The sequence below is a fragment of the Diadema setosum genome, chromosome 4 (genome assembly GCF_964275005.1).
Source record: "Diadema setosum chromosome 4, eeDiaSeto1, whole genome shotgun sequence".
Lineage (NCBI taxonomy): Eukaryota > Metazoa > Echinodermata > Echinoidea > Diadematoida > Diadematidae > Diadema > Diadema setosum.
Window position 1 is genome coordinate 37614 of NC_092688.1, and position 15850 is coordinate 53463.

Here is a 15850-nt window from a genome sequence, read left to right on the forward strand (position 1 = left end):
GGCAAGCAGAGTATTCATATACTACCAAGTACTCCGGACCACCAGTACCATATTATTCGAACTCTTCAGCGAATTTTCGCCCATCTCTTGTGACCTGTGGTGACGTAAGCCCCAACCCGGGACCTTCACGTGCATCTCACATACATCAGCATGACCAGCAGGCTGTGCTGCAGTGGCAAGATAAAAGTAATGTATGTTATCATGGGCCTAGACTCTCCCTCGCGGGTCAAGCTGCAGTTTGTCTTCATACTCAGAAGCTTGACCGTGAGGTATGGAATCGAATCCACCAACTGGGCATTGCTCGCCGACGGAAAACCCACCGTGGCTCAAAGGGTAGAAGAAGGAGCAGACCAGATGAGAGAATCAGTGGTATACCGAAAACTGGGGTATGCCGTGCAGAAGTTAACAAATCCTACCACATCGCCACTCGTGTCTCCTACCGCCCTGAATCAAGTATGCTACCGGTTCAACGGAGTGTAAGCCACCACAATCTCGTTCAAATCATCAGAGAGGTCAAGCCATTCCATGTGAGTTATAATTTCCCACGCTTTTTTATGAGCAATATGAGATCCCTTGTTAACAAGTTTGATGAACTAGAGCTGTTACTCCGAGATAAAGACATTGATGTGTGCGCCGTGACTGAATCTTGGCTGACCTTGGATACTGTTGACTACTTCTCAGTCCATGGATATTTACATTTCTCAAAATGTCGAACTAGTCGAAGAGGAGGAGGGGTGTCCTTGTTCATAAGACACGAGCTTAATCCTTCCCCTGTTACGGACATCGCTGTGCCCACCGACCTTGAAATTGCCTGGGTGCATATTCGCCCCCGGCGCCTCCCTCGCAAAATCTCCAGCGTATACATCGCAGCTCTATACTCACCCCCAAATAGTGGTACTGAAGATCAGATGATCGATCATGTCATTCAGTCAATCGATGACCTGCGATTGAGACATCCATTTAGTGGGCTGGTTGTGCTGGGTGACTTTAATCGGTTAGATACAGATGTCATTTGTGCCAATTGCTCTCTTCGACAGGTAGTGGACAAACCCACAAGATCTGGCTCAATCCTGGATAAGATCTTAACAAACCTCGGGGACTTCTACAAACAAGTTACCATTCTTTCCCCCCTCGGCAAAAGTGACCACAACGTGGTAACCTGGTTTCCCAAGGAAGTATTTCCCCGAGAGCCCAATGTGTTGACTAGGCGTGTCTTGAGACCTATCCGTGACTCTGACGCAAGATGTTTTGGTAGGTGGATCTCAAATCAGTCCTGGTCTAGTGTTCATGATGCCCCAGATACACAGACTAAATGTGATGAGTTCTACTCCATCCTTCACCAAGCCCTGAACACATTCTTCCCTCAGAAGGAGGTACGAGCCCACAACAGAGACAAACCATGGATCACCCCTGAAGTGAAATCGCTGATAAGTAAACGACAACATCTCTTTGTGAACGGCCCCATAAGTGCTTGGAAATCCTGTCGCAATAAAATCTGCAGGAGCATTCACCGAGCGAAGAAAGAATTCTATCATGATCGTGTTGCCAAATTGAAGAATGATGATCCTGCGTCATGGTACAAAAACATTAAGCTCATGACGTCACGTAGCCAGTTAAACGAGATAATCCATGTTCCGGACGTTGATCAGTCGAAAGCAGACGTTGTTGCTGAAATCATCAATTCCCATTTCATAAACGTCTCAAGTGGTATCGCACCCCTTGACATGTCCAAACTCCCACCGTTGACGTCTGATACCCCACCACTTCCAAGACTTGAACAATGGGAAGTGATGCGAGAGTTGCAAAAAGTGAGTCCAGGGAAGTCTTGTGGACCTGATGGAATCCCGGCGAGAGTGATAAAGATGTTTTCACTTGAATTAAGCTCCCCGTTATGTCACATTCTGAACAGTTCCTATACTGAACGTGTTGTGCCACATCAGTGGAAGCAAGCAATAGTAGTTCCTGTCCCGAAAGAGAAACCAGCCAGAATCGATAAGCTTAGACCAATAGCACTTACAGATCATTTTGCAAAACTTGCTGAGTTGTTTATCACTAAGTGGTTGGTGTCTGCCATTGATCCCTCCCTTGACAGTAAACAATTTGGTAGTAGAGCTGGGATGTCATGTACGCACTGCTTAGTGGATATTATCAACTTTTTATCCAAAAACGCCGACAAGCTAGGTACTACGTCCGTGGTAGTTACAACAGATTTCTCCAAAGCTTTCGATAGAGTAGACCACTCAATAATCATGTCAAAGTTGGTTGAATTACAAGTTCATCCTTCTCTCATATCTTGGATTGCCAACTTCCTCACTGACCGATCCCAGCGTGTTCGCTACCGTGGTTGCCTGTCCTCAAGTAGATCTCTCTATGCGGGAGTACCACAAGGAACACGTTTGGGCCCAGTGTTATTCCTGATTCTCATTAACGACGCCTTGATGCCATCCAGTATTGAACATTGGAAATATGTAGACGACATGACGATAGCGGAAGCAACACAACGAGGATCGGTCGGTGAAATGCAAGGTACCCTTCAGAAATTAGACAGATGGTGCACTACAAATAACATGCAACTGAATGCTTCTAAATGTCATGTTATGAGGGTTGATTTTGGTAAAACCCAGTTGCCTTTTACACAATGTAGTCTAAATGGCCAGACTTTGGCTGAAGTGGATGTGGTAAAAATCCTAGGTGTACTTGTGCAGTCTAACCTCAAGTGGGACAGCTACGTGAGTGCCATGCTGTCAAAGGTTAGTAAGAGATTGTTCATGTTAAGATCATTGAAATCTTTTAAACTTCCAATGAAAGATTTGTTAAAAGTGTACACAGGTTACATCAGACCCCTGGTTGAATACGCTGTCCCGGTGTGGCATCCGGGTCTAACACAACAGCTGTCACTCCAAATTGAAAGGGTGCAAAAACGAGCCCTACGAACGATCTTAGGCGAATCCTATGGCACTTATCTCAATGCTCTCGAAATAACACAACTTCAGTCTCTTGAGGCTCGCAGGCATGATGTATGCTGCAAATTTGCCAAGTCACTGCTTAAGTCACAACAATTCAGGCACTGGTTACCAGCACCTCGACAGACCAGGTACTCCTCATCTTTAAGAAGGTCAACACAATATCCCACTGTGAGGTGTAGAACAGAAAGGTACAAGAGAAGCCCAATTCCATATCTTATTGGGTTATTGAATACTTCACAATAAATAGGGAAATAGTTGTATGAGATTTTTTTTTTTTTTATAGGCAATTGTGAAGTAACTGAAATTAAAGTTGGTGTACATTGTGGTATTGAAATATGAATGTGAAAGGTATGATTATTGTGTTGGTCACGAAAAGCGTTGTAATGGTAAACATTTTTTTTTTTTAATTGATTTCAAACCTGTTATGTATATCAATGACCTGAGGTGTAATTATGTTATTTGAGAGAATATTTCGGGCCGTGAAGTCAAAGGTCAAAGGTTAAACGTCAAGTGAATATATATATATATATATATAGATATATATATATACTTTTTTATATATCTGGGAATGGTGCAAGGAATTTTCATTGAATTAAGTGAATATGTATGTATTGATGGGCAAAAATTGTTTTGGAAATATCAGGGTTAAAGGTCAAACATAAAGTGAAAATGTTATATATTTTCCCCCATACCCGGAAATGGTTTAAGGTACAATGTACATTCATGTAACTTAATGAATATTTATGTTTATGTTATGTTATATATATTTGAAATTTTAGGGTTAAAGATGAAGGCCAAATGTATATTTCTTCTTCTTTGTTTTTCCCATGCTTGTGCAATGCTGGAGGGTATATTTTGAAACTTAGTGTGTATTCGTATTATTTAATTTTTTTTTTTCGGGGGGGGGGGGCTTGAGGTCAAAGGTCAAACGCCAAGTGAAAATAATTTTGTTTATATATATTTGGGAAATGGTTCAAGGAACTTTCATGGAATTAAATGAATATGTATGTATTGGTGGGCAGAAATTGTTTTGAAAATATTACGGTTAAAGATCAAAAATAAAGTGAATTTGTGATATTTTTTTTTTGTCTCATACCCGGAAATGGTTTAAGGTATAATGTAATTTTATGGAATTTAATGAATATTCATGTACTGATTGGCAGTGATTAACTTGGAAACTTTAGGGTCAATGGTCCATGTCAATTCAAATTTTCATTATTTCTTGTGTATGCAGTGTCTGAGAGTTTCTTTCTTGTTCGAATTGTTCTTGTTTTGTGTGAGCCTGCGCGTCATCTTGATTTTGTAATTTTACATTTGTATTTTTATGTAATACATGTACTGTGTATGTATATTCTCACTTTTGTAAAATCATTTGTAATTCAGCCTCAGGCTGCGATCAATGATTTGTTGAATAAAGATACCATTAATAAATAAAACTTCCATACAAGAGAATAGAAAAGAAAGTACGTGTATGCAAAATTTCATATTCTAATGTAAAGGCATCATTTACCTTTTGTATATGAAACAAAAACCCAGCACTGCATGGTGCTTCAAAATAGTTCTTAAATGTGCGTTATCGATAGAAACAACCAATGTAAATAATTGAACCATTATCATCGATGTTATGTATTTTTAGATATACAAAATGTGTACAATAGTTATAATAAAAATGTTTCCAGATTAAACCGTCTACAGTTATGGTTTAGTGAGAAAAATAGTGATATCTCCTCATATTTCATGCTTTATTGAAAACGTTATGGTAGGATGTTTTGTGATACAACGAAATGACCTACACATAATATCCATCAAAAGTGATATCTTGATCATTTTTTAAATCACTGTTCTCAACGGTAAACAGGACCTTTAAAATACATGTTTGTATTCCATTTTAAATTCACCCTCTATAGTAATCACTCCAAATATTTTACAAATAACCTCTGTGACATCAGTTCTATTACTTCATCCAAACATCATGAAAAATATATTTCAAATAAATTTCTCAATGATATCTTTACAAATGCCAACGAAGGAGAACATTATCAAAATACTCCTCATAAATTAAGTGACGAGCACATCAAAACATCATTTTTGAACACTGTGTAGGTGATTAGTGCCTAGTGGAGTCATGCCATCTTGGTTTCGAACCAATGTTGGCTCAACCTTATACATGCACATAGTTACTAGTATGTCGTGCCACGCTGGACTAACCATTCATGTAAACGTCACATGGATGTTGGCACAATGTTTCACTGAATACTGTCATTACTTTTAACATCTTTATACCGTAGATTTTTGATGTTATACAAATGCGATCCTATACACTAACCCTTCACAGACAGCTGTTAACGCCATCCTAACACTTGACTAGCAAATTACTATATAGTATCTTAGCTGTTGTAAAATAAAAACAAAAGAACAATCGTATGGATGTGATTTTAATACGGTTTTGTCAAAAAACATTGACTTACATTTTTGTACGTTCACACACATATACGCATACACGCACACACACGCATGTATATATAATTGCCTTCAAGATTGTTATATATACAATCACTTATTTAGACATAAATTTGTATTAATTTATATTGTTTAAAAGTTTTATATAGTTATTATAAATCTGATACATATTTACACATTTCTGTATGTTAATGCACACCACACCCAACACAACGTTGATTTATACAGATTAATATTACTTTAATGTTATGTATTTCTGACAATGACATTGACATTGTATTGCTGTATATTTCTTGTGTGTTTATCATGTCTATGTACCCATGTTAAACATGTGCTCTGTATATGTATGTATCGATGTAACTTGTATGCATGCTAACAAAACAAATTTCCAGAAACGGACAATAAAATCGAATTTAATTCAATTGAAATGAAATTTCTTTTCCCTCACGGCCTATATGTAAACATCATTATATCATCCAGCACTGTTATTCTATTCCCTCCCCCCCCCCCAAAAAAAAAAAAAAAAAAAATCATTCATGGCTTGTCAACGGACACCACCTGACGCTCACTCCACTTTTGAGGCTGCCGCGTAAGGCAGCCCATAAATAATCTGAACACAAGTGATCGCTGTCAGTGAAAGTGACCAGTGATTTGTAACTTTGATTGAAAAAGGCACCCTTCCGTGTACCAGGGAGGTGAGAGAATTATAGTCTCACCTCCCTGCTAATATACCAGCAAGGTGAGTCACCTCCCTGCTTATGTTGTACACGATATACTGAGTGCTGAGTTTTGTAAAATGATGACTTGCTAAACAGCTTGCTCATGTGAAACATCTTCGAATAAAGCTTCAATTTACCATGTATGACTTGTGTCCTCACTTCTCAGTTTCCTCTGAAACTTCGATTAATGGGAACGTGTTACTGTTGAGTGTATACTTGCAGTGCGAACAGAGTAATACACCAAAAAAACTTTTAAAAAATGATATTCTTTATTATAATTTCATCGATATCAGGCCCATGTTTACAATGAAATTACTTGAACAAAAATAAGCAGCTGAATTCTTATCTCTTGTGCTTCTAAACCATATTTTTCTTAACACACAGTACAATATAGGCCTATGTATACAAAATTCATACCATGCGTATTACTTGACATAGAATTCTGCATGAATATCTCAGAAAAGGCTCTCTGATTACTTAGTAACTTCAAGCCAATCCATATCTGCCTAGAATATGCAAACCACTTGTGCTGCTGAATCACCTTCTTTTTTAAACACACACACACACACGCACACACACAGATGCACACACACAAACACGTTGTTATGTTCGAAGGGCGTTCCATTCACATTCGAATCTGATTCTGTGTTAGCAGACGACCATGCCACTGGTATTATGTGTATGGTAGCCCTGCTACATATCGACCACCCTTATTGAAACCGACCGCGTGTGATTCGCGCACTGAACACTTAGTACGCACTTCTCTGCGCGCAAAGCACATAAAAATGGATTGGCTTTGAATGTAGATTAGGATGGTGTGGGAAAATGCGATAATTCACTGTTCATTAATGGTTTTAATCAAGGACAAAATTTCGAATGAATATTTTCACCGAATCGTAATGACAGCACAATGTAATGTCTATGGAAGTTTCTAAAAGGCTTCTAAAAAGCTTCGTACAACACGGTGTTCAATACAACTCGGTTTACGTGCATTGTCAATGCAAAATCAGCGGTCGATCCTAAAAACGCGATTTACCGCGGGGAGCTGAAACGAGGCCACGCAAGTTCGTCGGCGATATTTTTGCACTGAAACTTCGAATCGAAAAGGGAACAACGGCATTTGATTGAGCTGGATTTTATCAATCACGTAGGTCAAGTTTTTAACGTGAATTTCAGTGTTAAATCTTCTTATCAAGCAAATAAACATTAGGCGGTCGATTAGTAGTAGGTCCAACCCTACATACTGTATAGCAGTACCAAAGAGATTTTCCCCAGTGACTGAGGAGAAAAATCTCTTTGAGCAGTACAGTATGTCCAAGTCCAAGCGCATGCGTACAAAACCAGCCAGTACACTGATAGTCTTTGCTCAAGTGACACAATTGGCAATTTCGACGCGTTAGGGTTACGGAAAAAAAAATCGCAGCCCGGACGCAGCAGAAGTTTCTCATGCAGTAGCCTAATTATCACTTTAGTTAATGAAAAAGTAGAGAGAGAGGGGGGAAATCTAATCACCCAAATGACAATAGTGCAGTACCACGTGGCGTCTTACTGCTCCCCGATACTGTCCCTCTTGTACACGCGAGATTTCTCTACGATTATCGCATCACCGCTCACAGTAAAAAGCGTTCGATCTCAACGGGAATAAAAACGTCTATTTTTTTTTTCTAAACTGAGGATCTAAAATGAAATCAATGCTTATTTCAGTGATGGATTTTTGTTCCCTTCTTGTAAAGTCTCATGAGAGTATCATTGCTTTTGTTACATCAGTTCTATAAACTGTGGGGAAAGGAGTATTTCCCCGCTGAATGGAAATAGTAATGAAAGCAGCAAATATGTATGAAAAATTACGTCTCAGAGATCGAGTCAGGAAAAGTACATCAAAGTACGTAATTCAGACTGTCACGAGGCACGTCCAATAATCGTGGTCTGAAATGCCTTCGCTGAGTGAAGCCCAAAACCATAGATGCCTATTTTGACTCTACAAGCATGACAAGGAGAACCATTTTTTTGTGTGTGTGTGTGTGTGTATTGCTTGTATGAGTTGAATAATGATGACGAGATGACGAGGACGACGATTAGGGTAACAATGATGATGATGATGATGATGATGGGGGTGATAATGATGTTGATGGTGGTAATGGTGATGATGATGGTGTTGGTGGTGGTGATGATGGTGTTGTTGGTGGTGATGATGATGATGGTGGGTGGTGGTGATGATGATGATGGTGGTGGTGGTAGTGGTGATGGTGATGATAATGGTGGGGGTGATGATGGTGGTGGTGGTGGTGATGATGTTGGTGGTGATGACGGTGATGATGGTAGTGGTGGTGGTGGTGATGATGATGATGGTGGTCGTGGTGATAGTGATGGTGATGGTGGTGATGACGGTGATGATGATGGCAGTGGTGGTGGTGATGATGAAGGTGGTGGTGGTGGTGGTGATGATGGGGATGGTAGTGGTGGTTGTGATGATGATGACGGTGGTGTGGTGATGGTGATGATGAAGGTGATAATGATGGTAGTGACAGTGGTGATGATGATGGTGGTGGTGGTAGTGGCGGTGGTGAAGATGATGATGGTGGTGGTGGTGATGATGATCATGAGGAGGAGGAGGAGATATACAGAAGAACAAACATGAAGGGAGGGACATAGAAAAATGAGGAATGGACGGTGTTGGAGGAGGAGGAGGAGGTAGATTGATGATGACAAGGAAACGGAAGAAGAGGCAGTGGAGAAGGAGGGAGAGGAGGAAAAGGATTGAGCCAGGAAGAAACGTTCAACTGAATATTTTGTTTATTATGTTATTCCGAATCATATGAGTTTAAGATTTTGAAAACATGTTCTCATGAGACGAACGTCTTGGTCTTAGTTTAATCCATTCTTAAGATAGATTAAAAGAAGGTAAACATGGATGCAGATTATGACATCTACAGGTGTCCTATATTAGTTCTCCTGCATGTAAGTTGATATTCCTGCGTCAAAGAAAAGGAAGAATGGAAGTGGGGGAACGCATGAAAGGATGAGCCTAAGGCATTCGCAGTGGTGTTGATTATTGTTTTTCCTATATGATCAACATTAAGATTTTGATTAAGATTGAAGGAAGTGTGTATAAAATAAAAGAAGAAACGGATGGAGTTGAAAAAGAGTAGAGAAATTATAAGCAGATGATGAGGTGATGAATAAGAGAAAGGAGTGTCAAGCAGATTGCTGAACCTAGCGTATACGAAACCGAGAAAGCTACCATTCACAGCTCTCCTCTTCTCGAAGATGTACCTAGATATGAGCTTTTTGAGAACACTTTACTCTGAATGAGGAAGAGGAGAGGGGCGAGTCCTTCCTCCAATGAGTATACGCAGCTACAGACCAATATTTCGAATGTTTCTTTCCTGTCTCCCTGCGTGCCAAGATACTAGTATTCAGATGGTAGTATTATGTAATCTGTATTGCAAACTTTTCATTGCAGAACAGCAGCTACAATTTCAGCCTCGTTTACCTGCAGGAAGGCATTTATACATGAATGTGTTGCACTGTGTCCAAAAAGCAGCGACAGACAACTGGAAAAAATGATAATTCCTTGACAGCACGACCAGAGATTCTTTCGTCGTAATCTTTCCCGCCTATTTTTAAATATACAGGCTGCTATCTCTCTCATCTCCCTCCCCCCCCCCCTCCCTCTCTCTATAACTTATCGAGCCTCTCACCTTCCTAAATACAGAATTTGCATTATGAAATATTATGGTCTTATGACCTACATGGCTGTATTGATCGGAGAATCCTTCTTGATTTATCAAAACATCTTCAAAATTGTTTGATGGTACAGGACATGTATCACTAAGTTTTCGAGGTAAAAATACAGCAGATTTCTTTGGCTGACCTGTGTTTGGGGGAACGAAATGTTTATGTTTTATCTTATTATTAAAACATTAATATTTATAGAATGTTCTCCATTAATCTGGTCAACCTGTGTACATACACATTAAAACAACCATGCATACAGTATACATAATTACTAGTGCGTACATGTGACAGTAGCCAAATTTTCTACAAGAGATTGCTAAAAAATTAAGCCTTAGAATGTAATGTAAGTAATACAGTTGACAATATTTTGCATTTTTAAAACACTGTCAACATTTCATATATAGGTAAAGACAATTTCACAATAAAAGATGAAGAAATTAATGTAAAAACGCAATTACCGACCAGAAAGCTGTTGTGGGACTCAAATGTATCACTAATCTAGACCTAATCGTATGAAGTAGGCCTAGTATAGAATTGAACTTCGAGTCAACAATTTGAACACCTAATTTGGTATTGTTTACTGTGTCTGCATCGTCACTGTGCATATAAGCTCCTCAAAAAAAGTTTGGAAATCTGACTTCAGTTGTAAATTTCTCCAATTTGTAAGCACTGTACAATACATACTTGATATCAATGGAAAGATTATTAAATTCTCTTTTAAATGATATCCTTCCCATTGTGATTATGCTATCAGATAAAGGGCTGTACTCAAAAGTGTCTGATAAGGTCTGCATTGAAAAGTTGCAGAATGAACAAGAACGGTATATACTTATGAATGAGAATGGTCGTAAAGAGTAAATAGAGAACATGTTCTTTTGTGTTATGTCTTTTGTTCTCAACTGGTCAACCATGAGGGCAAATTTCAATAGACATCTTAACTTTACATTCAAGGAAAGGAGAGGAATATCCATTAAAGGAAGGACAGAGGTCGTGGTCATCGACGATAACCTCACCGCTCAGCGATATAAAGACGAAATTCTCCAGCCAACACTGCTGTCCCGTATCTACGGAATATGGGTGACAACCTTACGCAATCTTGCAAGGTGTCAACGCAAGACCGCATAGAGTGAGACTTGTGAGCAACTTTCTCGAGAGAGAGGGCATCACTAGAATGGACTGGCCTGCATGCAGCTCCGACCTCAACCCCATAAAACATCTTCGGGATCAACTTGGCCGAGCTGTGGGGAAGAGGGCACAAATGCAACGACATAGGCAGGACTCCGTCAGATACTGGTTGAGTAGAACGCCATTCCTCAGCAGCGAATCACGAAGCTAATCAACAGCATGACTACACGTGCCAGGCGGTGGTGCAAGCACTTGGGTCGTCCACCAGATACTGAGCCCCGATCATGTTCATTGACAATATAAAGACAAAGTAAACATTAAGTAAGGTCAAAATAAAGACAAAATAAAGACTGAATGAAGACGAAATAAGATGAAACTCCAATAAAATCAAGACCATTCCATTTCACTTTTTTATGCCTTTGTTGTGGTTAATGTGGCGAGGTTCTGTGATATAAAATGGTTTGAGTCATGATCGCTTGTGTGTGTGTGTGTGTGTGTGTGTGTGTGTGATGGAAGATATGTTATTTTCAAAGGTGATATGCAAGGGGTTACTTTGGTAATGGGAAATTGTTATTTCCCTATAAGATATAAAGAGAGAATGCAAGTGGAGTTTTTGCAGAAATTAGATATTAGTGTATCTAGGTTGTATTATCCTAATCAATTGTTTTTATAGGAGGGGATTTTAATTTGATAATGAATGGAAGTTTAGATTATATGGGACCAAGGAAGGAGTTGAAAACTGTTTTTAATGAAAAATTTGAAGATTTTTTAAATAAATACAATTTGATAGATATATGGAGAAAGAGAAATCTGAATAAACAACAATTTACGTTTAGACAAAAATGGCCTGTTATTCACAGCCGTTTAGATTACTGGTTTTGTTCTTCTAGTTTACAACACTCTGTGAAAAAGTGTGAAATAATAACGTCAATAACGCCTGATCACTCTGGTGTTTTGTTACAGGTTGAACAGTTGGTAGATATATTTTGTTATGGTAAGTCATACTGGAAATTTAATAACAGTTTATGTATGGATAGAGAATTTGTTGAAAAATTTAGTAATGAAATAATTAGATTAAGGGAAGAATTGAGTTTGAGTATTCAGGGTAAACGATTGTTATGGGATTTTATGAAAATGAAAATGAGGGGATATATTATAAGTTATTCTAAAGATAAAGCAAAATTGAGAAGAAGTAGAATACAGGAGTTACAAAGAAATATTGAGGAATTAGAGAACCAGATATTAGTTTCATCCAGCAACTAGATGATATAGAGGAGAAGAAATCGGAGTTACGAAAAATATATGAGTATTCTCGACAAGGTTTGAGAGTTCGGTCTAGGGCTGAATGGTTTGAAGAATGAGAAACAAAAACACAGTATTTTGAACAATTGTTGAAATCTAATAAAAAGAAAAGTGTTATTAAGGAAATATATGATAATAAAGAACAGTTGATAAAGGATGTAAATGGAATAATGAAAGTAATTAGGTTATTTTATGAAAAGTTGTATTCTAATAATGATGAAAATATTTATGATATAAATTGTGTATTTTTTGATGATATTCCGAAATTAAGTGAAGAGAGTAGAGAAAGTTGTGAAGGGAAAGTTAATATATATGAATGTTTTATGGTTTTAAAAGAAATGAAAGGTAATAAAGCTCCTGGAAACGATGGTTTCACAGTGGAGTTTTATCTCAATTTCTGGTCGGTTCTGGGGCAAATGATGGTAGATGCTCTGAATGAGGCATATGATGAAGGGGCTTTATCAATATCAGAAAAGAAAGTTGTTATTACTTTATTAGAAAAAGAAAATAGGGATGTACTATACATCAAAAATTATAGACCAATTACACTTTTGAATGTAGATTATAAGATATTATCTAAGGTGTTATCAAATAGAATTAAAGAAGTTTTGGGAGAGATTATTCATTTTGATCAAGTTGGGTACATAAAGAATAGGAATATAGGAGAAACGGTAAGATTAATACATGATATGTTATTTCATTCTTTGCACTACACAAGTGGGTTTTTGGTCACAGTGGATTTCGAAAAAGCGTTTGATTCAGTTGCACATGAATTTTCATTTCGGGTCTTACATAGGTTTGGTTTCGGTGAATCGTATTGTTCCTGGGTTAAGGTGCTTTATAAGCTAGATATTAGCAGTTGTGTTATGAATGGAGGGCACTCTACTGGTTATTTCAAAATCAAGAGAGGGGTTAGGCAAGGTGATCCCCTGTCTCCGTATTTGTTTTTATTAGTAATTGAAACACTGGCACAAGTAGTAAGGAAAGATAACACTGTAAAAGGAATATGTTTTGGGGGAAATGAAATAAAGCAAATTTTATATGCGGATGATATTTCGTTGTTTATAAAGGACATAAAATCTTTAAATAGGTTACAGTATATTTTTGATGAATTCGGGAAAATAAGCGGTTTAATTGTAAATAAAGAAAAATTTTATTTTTTGTGGATGGGTAAGGATATAGAGAAACCTGTATTATCTGTATCTGGAAAATATGTTGATGCAGTTAAAATTTTGGGGGTGAATTTTGCAAGAGATGTGAGGGGGAAGAATGAGATCAATTTTAAAGAAATATTAAGTAGAATTAAAAAAAGGGATGGTGGAAACAGCGTGTTTTAACACTCATGGGAAAAATTCATTTGTTGAAAACTTATGCATTATCAAGGTTAAATTATGTTTCATCACTCATAGTTGTTCCTCAATGGATATTTCCTGAATTGGATAAGATGATTTTTGAATTTCTGTAGAATGGTATAAAGACCGGGTAAAAAGGAATATTATGTATCAAGATTATGTTAATGGGGGACTGCGAATGATAAATTTTAAGCTGTTTGTCAAAACGCAACGAATTATGTGGCTGAAACGTTTATTGTATGGTGAGAAGAAATCTGGGTTGAAAATGTATTTTGATTTTAGTTTTCGATCAGTAGGAGGAAGGTTTTTATTTTTATGTGACTATGAATGGTCTAGATTGACATTGACAAATCCAGTTCCACCTTTTTATGTAGAAATGGTTAAGGTATGGCAGGAAATGGATAAATGTAGGAATTTTGAAGATGAAGTGATGAATCCTGTTATATTTAATAATAGAAAAGTATGTATAAAAGGGAAGAGTATTTTTGATTGTGATTTATATGAAAAAGGTGTTTATAATGTACATCATATTTTACAAGGAGGTTTTATTAAACCCGTTGGGTATTTTCGGGTATTATGGGAAATGGTATATTTAAGATAAATGATATTTATAATGTTTTTCCAGAAAAGTGGAAAGAGTCCACAGGGAGTGTAAGGTTTCAGCAAATTGATGTATTAAATTATGATATACAGGTGGAGATTTTTGGTAAGATATTAGAATTTCAAAATATTAAGTCAAAAATAGTGTATGAGTATTTTGTTACAGCTTTACAAGAATTGTATACTCTGGAAAAAAAGATATGGTGAAGTGAAGTATGATTGCAGTGATAAGGAAATTAGAAATTTATTTCTTAGACCTAGAAGCACGACTTTACTTAGTAAACATAGGGAGTTTCAGTTTAAGTTGTTACACGGGGTGATATATATACAAGGGAACATTTGTTTAAGTTTGGTTTTGTGAATGATAATCTTTGTTCTTTTTGTCAATTGGAAAGGGAAACTTATTCACATATATTTTTTGATTGTGTGAAAGTAAAGCCGATATGGCAGTTTTTTTATTGAGTTTTATGATTTAGTTAATTGAGTTAGAAGAATTAGAATGGAGAGATATCTTTTTAGTTTTACGAGGTAGTTCAAATCGAATCAAATGCGTGAATGCCTTGATAATTTTGATGAAAATTGTAATATCTGCCCCCCCCCCCCCCCACGGAAGAAAGCAGTAACTGCAAAGCTGCTGAGCTGAGATAAATGCGATTTTGTGTTTTTTGCAGATTCTTTAAAAACACAGAAACATTCAAAAATAATTTTGTGGTATGATTATGCACCATACCTAGTTGTCTAACAATACCTAGGAAAAAATTATGTTTCCGTTATTTTTTAAATGTTATTTAGGAAAATGCAGTTACTGCGGTGGCTCACCCTTGATTCTGGGTAGTTTCCCCACGGAAAAAAGCAGTAACTGCAGACGGCCAGGAGTCTGCTGTTTTCCCCATGGAAAAAAGCAGTAACTGCACATGTCACATGACCATAGGAGGAGAATTGTTACCACCACCAGGTTATAAAGTTCTTCTACTTTCTGGTTAGTCTAGATCTATAAGATCTAGGACCTATCGCTAGACCTAGACTAGGTCTTGTCGATTGAATGGCATTCCGTGTAAAAATAAGGTAGACACCTATGTACCCTAATTGAACTTTGGAGTGCCCGGCCTGGCCCCTGACACATGACCCTGGACTAGACAATAAAGTCAAGTCTCTTCGTCTTAGATCCTAGTCGAACTCTGACGTTACACTTAAGCTAGACTACAGATCTAACGGTTATGCCCAATGTTAGTGCTAGACCTAGATCTATTACGTTAGATTAGGCCTACTGACATTTTGTCTAACACTAAACAGTTAACAATAGATTAGAATCTAGATCTACTCTGTAACGTTAGAATACTTTAGATCTGGTAGACCTATTCTAAACTTTAGGGCATACTAGTGCTCACTCCCTTCAATATATTTTCAGCTCACCTAGATTTTCTGGTTCTGGCCAAAGCCATGGCTACCATGACTTTTCCTCTGCAATTCATGATAGATTTACAGGCATGCCTGGACCGCAGAAACTGTGTGACAGCATGGTTAGCACTGGCATGATCACTCAGACTGTACCAGACCTGCATGCAATACTGTGCATGCAAGTGATGAC